Source organism: Ambystoma mexicanum, chromosome 6q (genome assembly GCF_040938575.1).
Source record: "Ambystoma mexicanum isolate Mex_15411 chromosome 6q, UKY_AmexF1_1, whole genome shotgun sequence".
NCBI classification, from domain to species: Eukaryota; Metazoa; Chordata; class Amphibia; order Caudata; family Ambystomatidae; genus Ambystoma; species Ambystoma mexicanum.
The window spans coordinates 974,512,817-974,534,874 of record NC_090937.1 but is presented as its reverse complement, the minus strand read 5'-3'; the positions used below and the strand labels follow the sequence as shown (position 1 = coordinate 974,534,874).

The 22,058-nt window shown below is 41.9% G+C and overlaps 1 protein-coding gene across 1 annotated transcript in view; it reads left to right on the top strand.

Moving 5' to 3' along the window:
* The window catches only part of LOC138516394 (uncharacterized), a 746,393-nt gene that overhangs the window by 175,295 nt on the left and 549,040 nt on the right, over nucleotides 1-22,058 (top strand). The gene's annotated exons all lie outside the window — the stretch shown is intronic.

The window sequence follows — 22,058 nt, the reverse complement described above, 5'->3', positions numbered from 1 at the left end:
CTTAGAGCTAAATAAAACAGTAAAGATTTGCACAAATGAAAAAGAAACATTAGGAATTCCAAAAGAACAAAGGGACAGATTTAAGAAAAATGACTCATGCATGGGGAATACCAGTGAACAGGGAGTAAGTGGGGATGCCATAGCTCCTTCCCTGGGCAAGCAAAACAATTACCAAACACAGACAGAAAAAGGAAATACTCACAAGGAGGGTACAAGTCAATCACCTGAAAAATTCTTTGAGCCACATATTTTTGAAGAGGCTGAAAGGGCTGGTATTACACTAAATGATCACAAATGCACAGAATTAAAAAATGACAAATTGCTGAATGATGTTGTGACACATGTTCAGTTGGAAGGTTGTAATGTGGTCTCTGATGTTACCCAGATGGATGGGCGAACGGTGGCCACACTCCAAAAAACCTCTGAACATGGAGAAATGAATAAAATATCTCGCACAGAAATGGGTAAAAAGGAGGGAAAAATGTCTTTTCATTTACCAATGTGCTTAGCCAAAAGTGAAAAAGGCCTGAGAAAGGTGAGCTCTGAAATCAGTAAGAATTCACATTTCTTATGTGTATTAGAGGAAGTTGAGGACAGATATTATGCACCCATCACTGTAGAAGAAAAATGCCACACCTTTGCTATGATTGACACTGGCGCACAGGCCACAATTATGTCCAAGGAGCTGGTAAAGAGTATCAATGAAGGGAGGCCTCCACAGAGTCAGATCACAGTGAAGGCAAATCAAGGCCCAGTGCATAACTTTAATGGGGAGGAGGTGCCCATCATAGGTGTAACTGAGGTTGACATAAAAATAGGAAAGCACAGAATGAAACAAGAGGTATTGATCACATCTATTTGTGAAATTCCATTTCTGATGGGGACAGATTGCCTGAAAAGATTGTCTCCTCTCATAGATGGGGTGAATGGAGTGCTGTGGTCCTTAACCAAAAAACCATTGAGGCCTAAGAAACTAAAATCACAAAACAGCAATATAAAAGAATGTCACACCGTTGCCAAAACAAATGATGCTGTGGAGGTATATCTCCAGAATAGCTGCATACCTAGTGTCACTGTTATATTAAGGTGTCAAGACAAAGATCAGAGCGACAATGAAAAACTACCTGTACAAATATACTTGGACCCAAGGAAAGATTGGCAGACTGCCATAGACGAACACACATTACGTTTCTATTTAAAAGAGAATACATGCAAACAGAATATTGTTCCTAAAACAGATTCAGAAAAACACATTACCACTCTGGCAGAGATACACATGGAAGATGAGCAACCATGGGTTCACGCTGGTATAAATGATTATCTTAAAACAATAAAAGCCACTTTAGCGCTTGAACATGAAAGGAGTTTCATTAATGAGAAATTGTTGCAAAAAATTATGGAGAGGGAAGAAATCCCGAAATTTAGGATTAAAAACCAATATGTTTCTGGGTTGGACAGTCCAGACTTTGAAAACCGAATTACAGGCAGATGCATGCTTAAAATTAGCATTGGGCAGAAAGCAATTTACCATAATGTATGGATAGTGAGTGGAGCACAAAATGAATTTTACATGGGCAATGACATCATGCACAGAATGTGTATGGTGTTAGATTTCCTTAATCAAAAAATATGGTCACGCCTAGGGGGGCCGGCGCCTGAATTTGAAGACAAAAGAAGGGCTTATCATTGTGCACAACTAGTTCCTTATGCAGTCGAATTACAGATGAGAAAAAATACTATTGTTCCTGCATTTACAAAACAGTTTGCAATAACACTGAAATGCAAAAATGGACAGCAGATGAAAGGCTCTGATGCATTTGTATGCCTGAATGAATCCATAAAACAGCAAGGCCTGGATTATGAATACATTCCATTGGTAGAGATTGGTGAGGGATCTGTAAAAATCATGGTAAATAATAAAGGTTGTCAGGACGTTCATTTAGAGGAAAACTCCCCATTAGGAATGGCCATACAAAAATCACATTATACGGCAGATTTAAATAACATGGTGATTGGGAATATTCCTGAAAAATATGTAGATGCCAGGGGCGAGTTACCAGAACACCTGGACTCTCAGCGCAAAGGAATATTTAAAATTCATTCTGTGTATCCTTATGATGCAAATGAGACAGTGTGCTGCCATCAAGAGGATTGCATAATATTTAATTTAAATGAAAATGAAACAGGAAATCAGCCCATTGAAGTGGAAGCTGATATGCCAAAATATTTGAAAGTGGCAGCCCTACAAAAAGACACAGCCACACAGTTAGAGGAAAGCGCTGAGATTCCTTTACCAGAAGAGTTTCCAGAATTTTCCAGAATGGTAGAAGAGCAGATCTCCTTAGCGGATGCATGTAACAGCGATGAGGATCGACGCAATCTGAGGGAAATATTTATGGAGTTTAAGGATGTATTTGCAAAAGATGCTTATGATTGTGGTTTAACTGATTTACATGTGGCCACACTACCAGAAGGTTGTAGCAGAAATCCAGTGTTTGTACGCCAGTATAGACTACCGCTGGCATGTTTAGAATCATTGGCAGAGATTATAAAAAATTTGGAATCACGGGGAATAATTAGGCCCATTCATAGCACATCCAATACGCCTATTTTAGGTGTGTTAAAGCCAAATGGTCAATGGCGGCTGTGTGCAGACTTAAGAGAGTTAAATAAAAGAGTACCAGTATCTAGATGGCCACTACCATTCATTGATCAGGGCCTAGCTCAGATACATGGTTCAAATGTATTTACCACGTTAGATCTCACATCTGGATATTGGTGTGTGCCATTGGCAGAGGAGATACAACACCTATTTTCCTTTACATTTGACAGGACTCAATATGCCTGGCTTAGAGCTCCGTTCGGGTACATCAATAGTGGGAGTGAATTTGGCATATTTTTGAGAAAGGCCATGCCGGATGCAGCGGAAAGAGGGACAATAGTTTATGTGGATGATGTCTTGATAAAAAATGAAAACCTTAAAAGCCATTTTGATGAAATAAGACATGTGCTTGGCCAATTGCAGAAAGCAGGCGCCAAAGTATCTTTGCAAAAAGCACAATGGTGCAAGAAAAAAGTGAACTTTCTAGGGCATGAAGTGACTGAACATGGGCTAAATCCACAAAGGAAGAAAATAGAGGCCATACAAAGATTAAAAGATCCTAAAAATGTGAAAGGAGTAAAAAGTTTATTAGGGATGACAGGCTATAACAGAAAGTTCATTGAGAATTATGCAGAAATCACTCAACCATTGACTAAACTGCTTAAACTAAATACTCCCTGGAGATGGGAAAGAGAGCAATCTGATGCAGTGGCTAGATTGAAGGAATGTCTTGTAAAGGCACCATGTTTAGCATACCCCATAAAGGACAGGGATTTTTTTATAGAAATAGGCTTTTCTGAACATTGTATGTCAGCAGTGTTATCACAAAAACACGATTTGAATCACAAAACCATTGCATATGCAAGTAAGGCATTTTCCCAAGTTGAAATGAAATTTAATGAATGCGAGAAGGCCCTATTAACCACTGTGTGGGCGCTACAACATTTTCGCCCCATTGTTCAGGGAGAAAAGGTGATTATTGAAACAAATCATCAACCTTTGCAATTTTTAGAGAGTAAAAGAATTAGATCAGGCAATCTAGCGCAATCCAGAATCACTTCATGGACGCTGGCATTACAAGGTTTTCCCGTAGAAGTAAGATATGGACAAAATAAAAAGAGCCCAATTGCTCAAGGGTTAGCTGACTTACATGACTGTGCAGCTGAACAAATACCAAATGAAATGGAAGTGGAAGCTAGTTTGCAGGAATTTGAACAATCACCACACAAAGCTTTTGATGAAAAAACATGCAAGGATTTGCCAACTGTATATGTGGATGGTTGTGCTTTTCACATTGAAAATGACAGTAATAAAGAATTAGTGGCAGGAATAGGAAATGTCTGGTTGAAATGTGAAGGCGTTCCTAGTATAGGGATGAGGATTGGAGATAGGAGCAGTCAGGTAGCGGAATTGGCAGCCATCTATAAAGCAATTGCTACTGCAGTTGATAAAAAGTTCAGTGAAATTGTCCTGGTGACTGATTCTGACTATGCACGGAATAGCTTTGTGGAGTATTTGCCTGGTTGGAAAGCAAGAGGCATGATTACATACAACAAAAAGCCACTTAAACATGGAAAAATGATAGAAGCCATAGACAAATTGGTGTCAGAAAATAATTTAACAATATACTGGAGAAAAATTCGTGGGCATTTAAAAACACCAGGGGAGGATAAGGAGGGAAATGATAAGGCAGACCATCTGGCTAAGATTGGGGCTGTGATGGGAGAATTGCTACCTATTGATTATTTGATGGGTGAAATACAAATTGATGCAGTCACACGTTCTAAAGCACCAAAGGAGGTAGATCAACCGGTGGTGCAGTGGAGTCATGACACGCCAGACCAAGATTTGATTGAGGCACAAAAGAATGATCAAATTTTGGGAATCTATTATAATCATTTGATAGATCCTGAAAAAAATCCTTTAACAGAAAATGATTGTATGGGAAAAGAAGAGTTGAGGGTGTTATTAAAGAACAAAACACGAATTAGATTACAGGATGGACTCATGATTAGAGAGTCCATAACAGGGCAAATACAGTGGGTAGTACCCCTTTCATTCAGAGGACTAATGCTACACCATGCACACGATGCCATAACTGCAGGCCATAGAGGTTCACAAAAGACATTAGAAATACTAAAAGATTATGCTTACTGGCCACATATGTCCCAAGATGTGGAATTATATACTAGAGGATGTCTAGTATGCGCCCAATTTAAACCTGCTTCACCAATGCATAGAGCACCATTGATGAAAAGAGGCCTAACTCTCCCATGGTCAGATTTGCAAATAGACTATGTAGGTCCTTTAAAAAGGTCGAGCAGGGGACACCGCTATATTTTGAGTGTGGTATGTTTGATGTCAAAGTGGATTGAGTGCATTCCCGCACCAGATTGTAGTGCGCAAAGAGCAGCCACATTGCTGGTGAACTATGTGTTCTCAAGGTTTGGGTTGCCACAAAGAATTGAGTCAGACAGAGGAAGTCATTTCACAAGTACTCTAATGAGTAAGGTATGGCAAATACTAGGTGTGAAAAGGAAACTACATATCGCATATCGGGCGGCGTCTTCAGGTACAGTTGAAAGAAGCAATAGGTCTGTTGTGGATATTTTAAAGAAATTTGTGGCAGAAGCAGGTTCCAGCTGGGATTTGCGTTTACCATTGGTTTTGATGGCAATCAGGTCGACTCCTGCCAAAGCAACAGGTGTTAGCCCCCATGAGGTATTAACAGGTAGGAAAATGGTGTTACCACAACACCTACTATACAGAACACATGAGCAAACTCTAGTGAGTGCATCCACAGTTCATGAATATATTGATGAACTGAGGAGGCATTTGCAACATGCATTTGCTTTTGTGCAGAGAAATCTGGAAAGAGCTGCTGACAGTGCTAAGTCATATTATGACAAAAAGACATCAGTAAAGGAATACAATGTAGGGGATCAGGTGTACAAGTTTCATTTTGGAAAAAGAAAACAGAAAAATTCTAAATTTCTGGCAGCCTGGCAGGGGCCATTCCGAATTATAGATAAAGTCTCTCCTGTAGTGTATAAAATTTTGAAAAATGAAGGTGAAACAGCAATAGAGCAGTTTGTCCATGTAAATCAGATCAAACCATGCCATCCCAGACATGAGATCAGGCAGCTTGAGCATGTGGAAACGGATAGAGTCCCTTGAGAAAATAAATGGGTGTGATCAGGAGGCAGTGACAAAGAAGTTAAAAAAAAAAAAAAGTTGATTGTTAGGATGGCACATAAACACTGTAATATATGTGAAAATATATAATATAAATAAATAAATAAATAAATAAATAAATAAATAAATAAATAAATAAATGCACATATAACGGAAGCTCGTGGTTGGTGTGCAGAGAGAAAGTGTATTAAATATTGAATGCTGTTTTATATGTGTTTGTTTTCTTTTAACTTGTGTTTAATTTCAGAAAAAAGAAAAAAAAAAACGAAGTATTTTTACCAAGCATGTTTTATTTTTGGCAAAAGGATGAAGTTAGTATTGTGCTATGTACTTAATCTGTTTATTTTCTATTTTGATTTAGACGATTAACATTATTTGATCGGAGGTTCCGGGATCAGAGGCCACGGGAGACGATGGAGTCCTGGAGTCCCCTGGATGAAGACCAAAAGATGCCTGCCTCCAGGTGGAGGTGAAGACAAAATAACCGGAATGCCAAAAGAGATGACTACTGTGGATTCAAGATTGCCAAGATGAAAGAGTACTCGAATGAACCGAATAACTTCGCTGGTCGGGATATACCAAAAGAGACAAAGCAAAAGTTCCGGCATATGAAGTTCCACGTATTTATTATTTTAATTATTTATTTTAACTTGTTATATTACTTATTTGTTTTAGTTAATTGTTTTATTTCATTGTTTTTAATTGACTTGGAAAATTTAAACTTAAAGTAATGCCACTTCCACTGAGAAGGCAAATGTGGAACATTTTATGAACTGATGGACTCAGATGAAATGTTAATTGCAAATTTTCATTGATGCACATGAATATTCATTTTGTTGGATTGCTATATTGTAAAAAAAAAAAAATAGAACAAGTTGTTTTTAGGAATTGGCTTGGATTATAGCCAAGTTCTAAAAACAAAAGGAGGGTATATGTAAGGATATTTGGCATGTTACAGCACATTACAGCACTACTGCACAAGTAGCATTACAGCACTACTGCACAAGTAGCATTACAGCACTACTGCACAAGTAGCATTTTTTTTTTTGCAGCACCACCACAAGGGTGCGGTGCATTGCTATATGGGTTAGCAGATTAACAAGGAAAGACAGGCTATTCAGTCAAAAAACGATTTTAACATATAAGATGCAAAGCTATTTTTACAGTTAAAAGCACACGTGTTCATTTAAAAATGCACACTATTTTTCACCTGAAATGCCTATATTGCTAGAGACACATTTGAAAATTAACAGCTAACATATTAACCATTAACCTGACTAATAAAACCTTATTTTATTATAACTCACTAATAAAATGTGTTCTCTACTGCAGAATTAGGCATATTTTGAAAACCAGTTAAATGAGTGTGCAGATTTTTCCTCTCTTCTCTGCCTGATTATCCGTGTTGTTGTGCACAGTAACTGCAGGAGGAAGGAAGTCAGATTTGCAACAATTGCAAATGTATAAGCGAAGCTATTGTTTAAAAGTAGGAGGATGAGAGATGATGGATTTCATTGGAACACGTCATAAAGAGGGCTGAGAGGAAAGTTTTAGTGGGCAGTAGCAGGGAAAAAGACAGGCAGACATCTTTCTGCACTACTGGGGAGAAGACCTGGCTGTGGGGGTGTCCTGCTGCAGTCGAGACTGGGGAAAGCTGAAAGAATTACATTTCCACTGGCAGAGGCTGTCCTATCTGAAAAAGCTGAGAATTCCAGGCAATGACCCCGGCTTGAGAAGGCAAGCGTCCCTTTTCGTTGGAGTTGAGCCAAGAGAGCCACATTCACAGAGAGAATCCTCTAAACAGATAAGGTAATTACCTAACTGGGGGAGCTGTGTGTGTGCACGAAAGTATGCAGTCAGTGTAGAAAAATGAAAGTCCCGTGCGTGTCTTAATCAAGTGCTAATGTTGCAATTTAAGTTCTGTTCTCCGCCACTATAATTGCAGTGTGTCATTGAAAATGCTTTGATTGTTCCCTTTTATTGCTGTAAAGAATGAGATTATGTCTAAATGCAAATTTTATAATACAGAAAATATTTGAAAACAGACGGGTGGTTTATTTTCTATTTACCATTACAATGCCAATGATGTGGGGAGATTTTTAAACAGTGCAATGGTCATTTTAAGACAGATGTGTGTATGTCAGAATCAGTATGAATAATTGTGAGTGACTGTAGTATAACTTGTTGGAGGTACATGAGCCAACGGGAAGAGAGACTCTCTGAACATAGCTCCCTACCGTATATAAGGTAGTGGAAATTACCACAAGACTACCACATATAGCTCTCTGTCGTAAATAAGTCAGTGAGTTTGCCCATGGTGGCGCACCAACACTATCCCTGGAAATTGTGGTTTCCCTAGAATGCAGGTCTGAGGTCTCTCTAGTGATCACACGAAAAATCTAAGCGAAGATAAGGGATTCTGGACATTGGGGCCACAAATAAAACAAGGGAATTATGCTCACCAAAATACCACCAACCACGTATACCAAATATGCAGGTCTGGGTGCTGAAATAATGCATGTCCATTGTATTATTGTTGCACATGGCCAAATCTGAATACAAAGAGTGATTATTGCTAAGTTATTTCTCAGCGGTAATAAAATACCGTCAGGCCCCAAATCTCCACAAAATACCCTACAGTGTCCACATTAGCATCCGCAACATCCGCAGTGGTTGGCGGTGCAGGTACAGGAACACCTACCATTGTTGTGGGTGGCTGCTGCTGGTCTCCATGTGTGTGGCCTACACTGGCTGCAGGTGTTCTTTCCTGGGTTTCAGCCCGGTCTGGCACAGTGCCTGTTGGTCTGGCCTGTTTCTCAGGCTGGGGAGTGGTGGTGGCAGTGGCCCTTCTCCCTTGCCGTGATGTAGATGCCCTTGCACCCCTGTCCTGCCTGGCATCTTCCTGATCGGTGCCTAGGGGATAGAAGAGATGCATGTCATCAGTGATGGTGTCACATGCCAGCTACATTCTATTGTGCTGTGAAATCTCCATACATTCATGCATCCATTTATTACATGGGTGTGGCATTTGGTGTTCTGAGGGGGCATGTAGACTATGAATGCATGGCAGGTGGCATGCCATTGATATGGTGTCTGTGTGTTGGGTTACATGGGCACGGTCGAGTTATGTTGCTCGTGTGTTGGTATTGGGATTGGCACTCAGCATGCATTTGTGTGTGGCAGGGTGTGGCACGCATTCCTGAATGGATATGTAGATGTGGGTCTGGGACATGCATTGCCTTGCCTAGTCTCACTTCTACGTCACTTGTGCCACGTCATGGTTTCCCCTACAGGGATGTGCTGGGTCACTCACCTCCTTCTGTGGATGATGCGGCGCCCATCTCCATCTCTCTGAAACCCTCTATTGACTCCGGATCTATGAAAGAGCTGGCAGTCTCCTCCCATGGCATCAGCTTTGCTGGTGAGTGTGGCCCCCCGCCTGTTGTCATGGCCGCACTCCTGTTGACTGCCAGGATGTTCCTCACCCTCAGGTGGAGGTCGTCCCACCGCTTGCGACAGTCGTGCACTGTACGTGGGGTGGTCCCCACAGCCGACACCCTCTGGGCAACCTCCTGCCAGATTTGCTTCTTTTTCATCTGGGCAGCATGCTTCATGTCGTTTGACCTGATGATGTCTGCATGCTGGGCCAGAGTGTCTGCCAGCATATTGAGCTCAGCGTCAGAGAAAAGCTGTTTCCGCTTCCGGGGGGTCATCTTCCTGGTTGCCTTGGACATCCTGAGTGTTTTCTGGTTCCACACAACACGAAAGGACTGCTGGTTGGGGAGGATGGCAATGGGTTGTGTTTTTAAAGATGGCCGCCGGCCCATTTCCTGCTCCTGCGCGATGATGTAACTTCTGAGTCCGTTTTTGCGAACACGGTATTTACATGGTGGTACTACCGTGCCAGTATTTAGGGGTTGCTCCTAGGCGGTGCCGGTATCAGCGGGTCCCGCGATGTGACAATCGGGGGGTTGGAGGGCCTTTAGCGGCAAGCCGGTATTTCCATTACCGGCATGGGGGGTCGCGCGTGCTCGCGCACTCGTAATCACCCGCTATTAGCCGGCTCATACGAGCATGGACCCGCTCTAACTGGCATGCCGGTAATGACCCCGATTTTACCGGCAACCTCGTAATGAGGCCCATAGTCTTCTTTTTAGCTGTATCTAAGGACAGTCTCCCATCATAGGACCAAAACATTGCCATGGAAACACATTTTGTTTTCCAAAACCAAGCTGGTTGCTACTAACCGAGGTTAGACTGACCCAAAGCAGTAGATGGGCGTCCAATCTTCAGTGGCAGGAGTACAAACAAGATAAACAGGGCTTTAATTGAAAGAAAATTCTACAAAGCGTGATCTAACTCCTGCAGGCTAGAGTGCCAAGAAACAAAACTAAGAACGACAAACTTAAAGTTCAACACCAGCAGGCTTTCATGGCAAGAAGGATCACAGAGCATCTACAGGATCGAGAGAACTCACTTAAAACTCCTGACCTTTCTCTGTAGTCTATCCTTCGGTTTCATGTCATGGTGATCCGTGAAGGGAAAGAACGATGACAGTGTACGCACAATCAAAGAATCTCACTATTTCAAGCAGCCCATCCCAGGCGTGAATATCAAATATGTCACCACAACACACATATTTTTATTACTCCTTCCGTTAGAGTGAATGTATGCACTTTTCACGCCTCCCTGCAACCCCTTGACAGGAAATTCCTACAGTTAACAGAGGGCCAGGGACAATTCCAATGTAGAGTACTCCCTTTCTGTATAGGCTGGGCCCACTGGGCTTTCTCCAAGCTGATGTTACCAATAGTAGCCCCATTTCTGTCTCCAGGTGGTGCACCTCAGAAGATTTGCCACAAGAGAAGAGTCTCCTAGTTTTTCTAGGGTCCTTTTTCAATGTCTGAATACCCACTCTCTTGCTGACTCGGACCCTTGCCTTTATAGACAACCACCTGAACATTCTGTCATGGAAGGTTGCTCTTCCAAAGTAGGACAAACAAACCTTAGGTTAAGGATCCTCACCAAAGCACGTTCTGACAAAAGGCTTTAGGGCTGAATTCCTCATGCATACGGATAGCTATGACTAGATGACTTGTAATATGATACACACAATTATACCTTGTATACAACTCGTCACAGGATCTATTGACCGCCAACCAGTGTCACTATTTAAGTCCAACAATGCCTGCCATGGATGACTTGGTAGACCACCCTTCTCCAAGGAATGCCTTTCATCTCTCTCTAAACTCAGGAATACATAACAACAGAGTCTTCATCATATGTTGGGGAAGACACCATAGAACCTCTGAAAGTTCATGACCACTGGACCAAAAGTTACAGGAAGCTACACAAATGTCTACTAGAACTAAAGGATATTTGTTTTAGCTCTAAGGGTGTTCCTCCCACACTTAATAAACAAAATGGATCTGACCTTAACTGACACCATTAGTGCAATGTTTAATATGAATGAGCAACTGGGGTTTGTGTTAAAGCCTCCTTGCCTCCAGGGAAACTGGCGATCCCACCATGTCGTTTCATACATTGGTGTGAAGAGAAAGCCCAGAATGCCATCTCAAAGACCGTGCTGAGCTCATGGGGACATAATGTGGTGTGCTTAAGATTATGTATGCATGTACGAGCTTCATGAGCACCGCTTTGGCCCAAGTAACCTTGCGTCTGGGTTCAAACCTCTACTTTATGCTTTTTTTATTGTGACTGTCATAGCCTGTTGACCTAAAGTTGGGACATACATAATAGAAGCAGCATTGGAACAAGCTACTGCTGGGGGCTGAGGGGACTCTGAAGAGTCAGCAACCTTCTTTATGTTTTATGTTTGGGGAGCAGTCTGTCTCATGACTTTGGCAGCCAAAGGGATCTTCTGCCACCTCATTGCTGTGTATCTGGAGATAGCCGATCCAGGGATGAAAACACCCAAGTTCCAAACCCCTAGATTATCAATGCGATTTCTTTTGTCCCCCCCTACAAACCTTTTCATTACTAGAAATAAAATATTGCTTGAATGAAATATGCACTGTCGTTTGTAGCACCAACCCAAGGAGTCAAACTTTATCTCCACCCAGGAGATTGTTCTGAATTTATATCACGGGATTTGTTTAGGATTACATGGCCCATAATGCATTTGGCAGAGAAATGAAAGCAAAGGCCACTCTGTGGTTTGAAGTTGATAGCCCATGGACGATTGTCCCCCTAAACTGGCTGAGATATTGATTGATTGGTTGATTGATTGAAATGTGTGCTATTCTTTGCAAACATGCTGAATACAAAACAAAGCAAAGACACAAAATAAGGGGTCAAGAAAAGGGTGGGGCTAAAAAGGGAAGAGCAGGCGTGACCACCTTTAAAATGGTCTACAATTAACCATGTGAGCAGCGCTCAAACCCACTCTGCCATCCCTTGGCATAAGGCCAGGCCCCATGTCATGCATGATGGTGTGGTGTTTGTGTTATCTCAGAAGTCGCTGTCCATGATGCCTCTCATTTGATATTCATATACTGAGTGGGGCACCCCACTAATGGATATACATATGTTAACCTCCTGCAAAGTGCTCGCTACTGCCTCTGGGCTCTTCTAGCGTATTGATTTTTTAGATAGGCCTTTTCTGTGTACCCGGGAAGCAGGGGCCAATTGGCCCTGATTATTAAGGCCTTTAGCTGTACACAACAGGGTACTCTCTGAAAGAAGCCTACCCCATCAGGATTTAAAAGCTCCCATTTGAAGACCAAATACATTTTTTGTACATTGCAATTAATGGGGACACGTGACCCATGATACCAACTGTAGCCAGTAAAACCTGCCTACATCTTACAATGCACAATACTGTGACGAGAGTGTAGGGAGAGTACCCATGCAGGTGCAGTAGAGGAAGAGATGGTCAATGAGAGGACTAGGAGAAAGGACACATGACCAGGGTGCAAGTCTATTCATAGATTTAATTCTGTGGGGGGGGAAGGGGGCTCATGAATCATATGATATGATAGGTTATTTATACCCTGAGGTTTCTAAACGTGGACCTGGGGATTGAACCTGTGTTGCTCCATGTCGTCTTGCTTCCAAGGCGAGCACATTGCTGCTGAGCTATCCTCCTGAGACTACAGTGTTCACATTCGGCAGCAATACTACATCCACCACTCAATAACCGTATCATTCTGAGGCCATGTGCCAAGTTACAGCAGCATCACTGCCTTTCAGGCACATGTGTATTTAAAATATAAAATACAGTGGCCTTGTTGACTTTAAGAAATTGTATTACTCTCTGAACTCTCAGTTGCATACAATTTCCAATCATGAAAACTGCTGTGCTCTCCCTGCTTTTGTGTTCAGGGACGTACTGGGATCATGTAACCCTATGGCTTGGGATCGAGTGAGGTGCACACAGTGGTAAAGTACACAGGGCACACAGGTGGATAACTCCACCAAAGCACACCCAGGGTGCTGGAATTAAGCTTTTCATGAGCTCTCAGCCTGGCATCTAAGTAAACTCAGTCCTAAAGATTCCAATCGGATCCCATTGACGGTGTCTACCCTATTGACAACCTGTGTCTGTTCTGACCTCCAGCAAAAAGGAGGAATTAAAAAGCAAGCTCAAAACTACTAATAAGTGAAGCATAGGGAGAGTAAAGTTAAAAACCAAAGAGGGCTAAAAAAATAGAATCCCTAGAACCCTAGAAAAGCAGCAACAGCTACCATGGCAATAACCCCATTTCGAACTAATAGAAAGCGCCCAACACCACAAGAAGTATCAAAAAATCCCTCAGCAGAAGAGGAATACTGCAACAGCGTGTCCCATTTCCGAATGGATGCGGAGCATACCTTACAGTAACAGCAGGATATCCCCTTGTGACAAACTGATCTAGCCCTTTACATGTGGAGAGGGAAACCTCTGAGGAACCAAAGCAGGTTCTGGCATGCAATTATCATATAAACACACCCACATATTCAATTCAGCCGAACAAAATGTTATGGATACCTTGACAAAACTTCCAGAGCAGTCCTTTGTTGCCAAAACCACAAACCATATGGAAATATTTGACAGTACAAACTGACAGACCCCAAACTAAAAATAGAGACTGGACCACACAGAGCCAACCACCAATACAGGCAGACCACAACCTGGCAACACTCTGGGAGAAAGCAAGGCTGATCAACATTTGTTTTTCTCTGCCCCACATAGCAAGCCATTTGAGATATCTATTCTCCACATTTCACAAGGAATTAGTGTACCCGTCTGACCAGAGCAATGTTATCACACTTCATCTTATTCTTGTACAATCCTAGAAACAGTGGACTGCATAGCATATGCACAATGACACTAGATGAAAGAAGATACTGGCCCAATGGAGCTCTACTCAAGGAGCAGCTTAGACATGCAAATACTACAGAAGAAGATAGACTTACTCTCTTGATGCTTGCTTCGCCTGCCAAGCCAAGAAATAATGTATTATATTGCATTTAGTCCCCAGCTATTACCTATAGAAAGGTCCTGCCTGAGGCATAATACTGGAGATGAACAGAAGGAAATCCTGGAACCTTCTTTAAAAGAACACAAAATCCCTGGGAAAAAAACAGAATAACATTACAAAAACACTATTTTCTATTGCTGTTACTCCTCACAGCACATGTATGGCATTCATGTGTCAAAAGTAGAAAGGAAGCTTACTTAAATACAAGAGTAGCACCCTTCCTCAATGAAGCTTCTGTTTCTAAGGGAAACAGACACACAAGGATCTTCTGGGTAAAAGGTCAGGTATAAACGTCCTCGGGGCATCTGGATTGACCAAAACCTTTTTGTGAAATATGATAACTTGCCTGATTGGCTGTTAATCAGACAGGGAATCACTGTTGTAAAGTCAGGACAGTGTTGAAGAAGAGGGGCAGGGTGTTAAAGAATCATAAAAGAATAATACCATCCCCACTGAGAAGGTATTATAGATGTTGAGGACACCTACTACAGTAACAAAATGGGAAAAAACCACTAGAGACCTCCTTTGCTTCACTCACATCCGCCCCTCTAGGAAATATCACAGAGAATGTGAGGGGTGTACAAATGACCAGACTCGGAAGGTGCAGGTTTATAGTATTTGTTAATGGACCAAACCCTCCACGCAAAGAGTAAACAGAATGTAACAAACGGGAAAGTCTTTGCATCTACTAAGTAAAAGTCTCTCAACCTTGCGAAGTCGCAAGCCCCTCACCCCAGGGCAACAGTGAGTTCTTGTAGGCTAATTAAATGCAGGCCTTTCTGCGTCCATACCTTTGACTATCGAGTGCTAAGTCTCTTTCTCTGTTCAGACCTGAGTCTCTTCCTCGACACTGGTTATGGATGCACTGCTCCTTTTCTTATTGTATCTGGGAGTACAGCTTGAGATGAAGTTGGTGCCAGGAATTTACTTTAACACCGTCTAGCTCCCAGGCCCCTTCTCCTGCTTGCAGGTTATTGCCCAGGGCCTTCTTCCCCATTTCCTCTCTGATCTGAAGTCCTTGTCTCATTTATCCTCCTACTGTCTTATCCTGCTGAGGGCTGATGTACACCTTCTCCCACTTCAATTGTCATGTCTATCTTCTTGTGTCTACCATCTCTTTCCTCTGTCATTCTACTATTATCACCTCCTCCAAGTTGTCAGGCCTCAATGCCCATGCCTCCTACAAACCTTTTGCTCAAGCCAGGACCTCACCTAACTCACCCTTCACCTGACTCCTGGTTCGACACATAGGGATCCTTCGACCCAGATACTCTCCATTCACTGTAGACATGGACATTACCTTAGAGAACCACCCATGGTCATATGCCTGCAAACTGTCTTTTGTTCACCTATAGCCTGATTCTAGCCTATCTCAGAAGTTAGACCCCTCCTTCCCAACCAATGTTTCCCCCTCCCCTTGCCACTCACCCACCTAGCTTCTCCCTATCCCTCTTAGGCTATGCTCTTCCTCCACTCTCTTCATTTGCCTGCTTCTTTTACCGTGCCTCGCACACCTTGCTTGCCTCCCTTCCTCCTTGTACTCACTCTTCTAAACCCCTTCCCTAATAGCCTTCAGTCAAAACTCCCAAATCCCCTGCAGCAACCCGCCTTGACCTTAACTCCCTTCCATCTGACCAGGGCCTCTACTCCCTCAACGACCAGGCTACCTATTCTGGTGGAAACTCTCTTGACCTTTTCCCCCCGCATAACCCTGTTAAACTAGTGGCCCCTTACAGTGACTCTGATATCGTCTCTGATTCTTCCCAACCTATTGAGAAGGGTGGACCTATTGAGAAGGGTGGGGAGTGGGGTTCCTCATCAATAAGGCCCTCACCACTGCCCTTTTCCCCTCTCTCTGACAGTACCTCTACTTCTTTTGAACATGTCGCAATTAAACTACTCCCTTCTACTACTCTCTCTGAACTGGCACTCTACTGACCCCCTGGCCCTATCAAACTCCATTGTCCCCGACTTAAACCTTATTCTCAACCCCATTGTTATGTTGGGTGAGCTTAACCTTCTCAAGACCTCCGCAGCCACCCAGTTTCAACCTAACTTCCTTCTATATGTCCAGTCCCCCTACACCATCCACAACCAGTCTACCCACTCCAGTGGGAGCTCTTTTGACCTTTTCTTTCTCTTTTCTTTGCTCTCCTCTGATCCCTCCATTGACCCCTTTCCCTCTGAGCACTCTATAGTTCACTTTTACATCTATGTCCCTCCACCCTCTATTCACCTCTCTTCCTGCAATGACCAAAAGGAAATTCAAGCAGGACTTTCTTCCACTATACCGTGATAATGTGAGGACCTCTTTCTGTCTCTTCACCCCATTCATGCCTCCCCCATTGACCATGTATTTTTCTGAATTAATTTCACTGTGCACTTAATAGCTCCTTTGACCATAACTATCCTAAATGCATATTCATACAGTGCCATCCCCATCCTCAGCCCTGGATCACCTCTGAGATACACATTATCAAAATGAATGTGCACCATGACCTATGACTCCTGTGCGAATTCTAGACCCACCCCTTTCTCCTAATCTACAAAGATCACCTTGCTTCTCTCTCCTCTGCACTGGACTGTGCCAAATCTTCCTACTTTACACACATAATCGCCTTTATACAGTCCTTCAATCTCACCAACATTGTAACCTCAATTTCCTTCCATCATCATTATTATCATTATTATTATTATTATTATTATTATTATTATTATTATTATTATTATTATTATTATTATTATTAGTATCATTATTAGTATTATTATTATTATCTTGCCAAGTGACATTTGATCTCTATTCCCCTCTTGTATTCTGTAAGTCACAGTACATATGGATCTTGGGGAGTGTTCTCTGGACTCCCCCCTCTGATGTGGTGCTTCCTGCGGTCTCAAGCTCTGTCACTGCTGCTCCTGTTAAGAGAATCTTGGGACGCCCCGGCATGCTTTGGGTCTCCCAATCGGTACTGGATGAGTGAGGAAAGTTCATTCCTCCACAGGCAACCATTCCTTTCCTCCTGGTTGGGGCCATGTGTTTGCTGTTGGACCCAGGTCAATTGTGGTACTTGTCTCAGCTGTTGGTCTCTGGGAGGTACTGCTTCCTTGGGTCCACTAGCTATTCTAGTGCTATAAGGGGGTGCATCACACCATCTCTGGGGTAGGTCTGGCTCTGGCGTTGCCCTGACAGGCCACCTACCCCAGCTTTAAAGGGGTCCTTTGGCCCCCATTGACATGTTCATATCACTTACCCTGTCACACCACATTCAACTTTCATTTTACTCTCGCTACCTCTCCTACTTACAAATTAATTGTGGCACACTGATATTATTATACTGCTTGTATTTCTTTTTCACATCTCTAATTTTCTCATATACTTCTCACAACTTTCCCTTGTCCTCCCCCACCTTGTCATTTACCCAGGTTGAGCTGAGATTGAAGATCCCCCTTGGTCCCTATAAATTTGAATGGTGGTATTGATGTGGTTGTGTTTAGAGATATCCTTAAATTCCACAATAACTCTTTCAAAGTAATTTCCTACTGTCTATTCCATAGTCCAAAAAATACTATTAAGTCATACCACTGTGCCATTGTCCTCCGGATGATACTCCAAGGTGTATTCCCATTTAAATCAATAAAGAAAAGGTCTGTTTGGGATAAATAATATAAGATCTATTACTAGCACTGTATTTCACAGCCAAGTGGGAAAACTGTGTCTTCTCTGCTACCATGTAACAGAATTATACTATGTTTTTTAATGGTTGGTAGTGATGCAGCCATATATCGGAAAAGGTTAACCTCCTTATGCATACAGTGCAATTCTTTCCTCATTCAAAATGTTAGAATCCTGAAGCCGCACTCTGTGTTTGTATTAATATTTATCTAAAACACAAAACCTTTGTCACTTGGCTCCTGTAAATGTCTTGTTTTATTGGGTTGATTCATTACAGCATTGCGCCTACATGGGCTTCGAGTTACATACTCTTCATCAGGGTGTTTTGAGTTCTCTAGGAGTTAGCAAATTCTCTTTTTAACCTTGTAGTTGAAATAATTTATTCGGCTTGATTAATCATCCATTATTGTTGTCTCCCTGAGTTTTTGGGATTGTCTTTTTTGTCCATTAACTGATCACGTATATAATAGTCCTCGTTTTAGTTCTTTTAGTTTATTAAGTCCAAATTGATAGTAATTTGCTTTCACTATGTAAGTGTCTCCTAACGATGAATCCACTTTATCAATTCACAGTTCTGTTCCTTCCTTTAATGAATGTTAGCTCTTCAGTTTAGAGACCATAGTCTTATTTGACATTTCCACCCTGTAGGGGTTGATGCTCCCCAATGTTCCATGCTGTGTGAACAGTTTCCTTACACAGAGTCTGTTCAGAAAACAGGAGAATCCATCATAACAAGGGGGCGTAAAGTTAATGTTTTATTTGCAGTCTAGCTAATAAGAATGCACTTTAAACAAATCATTGATTATTATTAAAGTGTTTTGTGTTTCTCTGTTAAATTCACTTCCAGGACTAATGGTGTCATTTCACATATGGAAACTGCTGAGGGGTTAAGCCATGGTTTTGCCACCTCAATCCATGTAACGGATGCGGGGGAAACCCCTGCAAACCGCAGACCCATTATACCATTTATGGGAAGTGGGGGACACCCCCGCATACCCCGGCCCCCTTAAATGGTATAATGGGTACACCTTTAACGTTTCAAACCACAGCATTTTTACTGCAATTTGTTTTACAGACATCTTTTTTGCCGCAATGTTATTACTGCACACCCTGGATTGCCCGTTTAATGTGAGGATCGCCCTATGGTCTAGCAGTTCCTCCCCAGCTCTGTCCCGGTTGGGTTCATTGCTCTTTCTTCCTCCTCCAGGCCTTCTTGATAATGTATTCCTATGGCACAAGAAGAAAGAAACTGGTCAGCATTGTACACAACAGGTCAGCAGTACCAAAAGGTGCTGCCTAGTTCACTTAGCCTGGCACAGGTAGAAGGAAGAGAGACTGGGGCCATCCAAACTACCCCACCACATCTCTGGGGCAGGAATGGCTCTGGTAAACACCCTGGCAGGCCGCCTGCCCCCGCATGAGAGGGGTCCTCATCCCTTCTTCTAAGTCGCCTTCCTCCTAAGGGCCTCTGGATACCGGGGGAAACTGAGAGAGGAAATCTACATTAGATTGTATAGAGCCGGCCCGATGCTGGACTGTGAATTAATATTGCTGGAGAAAAACAGAGACTAATTGTGTGTCATAGTTAGGGTTTCTTAATTTCAGTGTGTATTATTTTCCAATTCTGTGATGTTCTTCCATGGTTTTCAAACATTTTCAAAATCTCTGCTTATCAGTGTTTACCCAATGTTAAACCAAACAAGTCACAGGCAACTGTGTTTGTACAGTGTGGATAACAATGTATCTTTTTTTCCTGTGTGTTTATTAGGTATAATTATTTTGAAGCAAAACAATCACAGATTATGCTGATGCAGTCCTTGCTATCTCTTTCCTTTCTTGGACATGTAGTCCTGAATATAAAACAGAAAAAGAAAACTACACATACATAAATACAAAGAATCAAATGGGCAATTGATGGGCTCTAGTTGCCTAAGATGCAATTTGCAGTAACCCCTAAGACATGCACTACCCAAAGTTAATAGAAATCATGCTGTTCAGGAGAGGAAGGAGCAGTGCATGAGGGACAGAGGAAGGTTTAGCTGTATATAAATGTTTAAAGCTGCATGCAGGACATAGACCGGAAACAACCTTTTTTGGAAACTAATCTCCTGATCACACAGATCACAATGGAGCCCTTGGGGAAAAATATGTTTATTTATTTATTTAAATTTTTCTAACGTGCCACATGCCCATCGGCCTCAGGGCGCACAGTTTGCATATTTACCACGTGGATTTTTAAATAGATTCTGAAGCCATTAAAAAGGAGATGGATATTTAATTTGATAGGAATTTTGGATGCCAAATCACAGACATAACCCTGATATTCTTTAACTGAACTGTAAATTCCCATTTTACTGAAAAATGTGCAATATGGGAATAGAAGTGACCTTTTCTTGGCCCATTCCCCTAAAAGAACTTGAGTGAAGTAATGTTTGGTGGAGTATGTTTGTCATACAAGGGACCATTTGATCAAGGAATCCATTTGGACCTTCTATGACAAGTTGCTTCCTGAACCTTTACAGCCTTGTAGCTTCGGGAATCCGAAAATTAACTCTAAACTGTTACTTTTTAAAAACACATGGCCCATACAATAAATAATTATTAACGGGAACAAAGCATATTGCTTATTTTAGTTTAGGTCATCTTCAGTATGAAAAGTTCTAAAAATGTCCTCTAGATAGCAGCACTGACCTTACTTTTAATTTTCACTTGAATGCAAGAATCTATGTGTAGCAAGGTTAGCACTGCCATCTAGTGTACATTTTCAGACATTTTATGATAAACCGCTAAAAGTGAGAAAAAAGAATTTGGAGGGTGGGGTGCAGAAATTGGATTAAATTGGATTTTACTGAAATCCAGAAAGCCTAGTTATAGTACAACCGATAACACACTTGCAGCAGAACAACCCACATGCCTTAGGTAAGTACCAATTGGCCAATTGTATAGCACACCAGAGTCCCCATAGCAGGTAGCTGTCCCACATGCCATTTCAGCCCTATTATGAAAAACAAAAACTCAGCATTTGAATACTACTCAACTACTCACATATAACACAGACACATTGCTGGGTCCTTAATACAACTTAATTGCTACCTACTCCCCTTTGCAGTTAACAACATTTCTGTTTTGACATTACCAACAAACTTCTTGCACCCAGGCAAGACTTATTCAACATTCCAGTACAAAAACCTAACCTAATGTACTTTTTTGATGGATCATGACCAGAGATGATAAACGCAGATTGGCAGTGGATTATGCAGTTTGTTCTGTTCAGGAAGTGGTAGAGCGCCCTCTATGCACTTGTTGTTGCACATGATTTTGGGCATTTGGGAAGCTCTGGGGATTTCCCCAACCAAGAACCATAGTTACGTAGCACCCCTCTCAGGTTCCATCATGTTATACAGTCAGTTAGCAATTATGAAATGTGCTGCACATCAACTTTTTAACAATTAGACTAAATGTGGTAACATGTTAGCAGAAGCTGCTACAAACAGGCAGGTGTTTCCGACTCTCATGCTGAATATGTTTTGAGAATACCATTTTGGATTAAAACCCTCCATTCACAACACTGAAAGAGCCAGGGAACATTTAAGAAGCAGCACCAGAATTAGAAAAAGACTCATGGTCACAGAGACGTTGGTTGTCTATACTCTGATACCCCTTGACAAGTCAAGCATGGCTGCCTTGTTGCAGCAAATGTACTATTGTCATAATTGGCTTGCATTTATCATTGACTGCACCATGTAGGAAAGGGGGTTATGGTTGCCACATTGAGACAAGACTGGTATGCCTCACATGGTCTGCTATAGCACAGGCCTATTGCAGATAGTGTATTCTTGCCAGTAGTACAATCATGACCTTACGGACCATTTGTAAATTTGCAGATAGATTTCCTCCAGCTCCAGAAATCCAATAATTACTGGTATGTTTTAGTAATAGTGGACATTTTATTTAAGGTTGGATAGATGCCTTCCCATGCCATTGAGCAGATACCATAACCGTCACTAAAATGTTGATTACAGATTTTGTTAAACACACACAAACAGTGGTACACACTAAAATTAAATAGAAATCTAAGTCCAAGATGTCAATAAGGTTAGTTAAATTC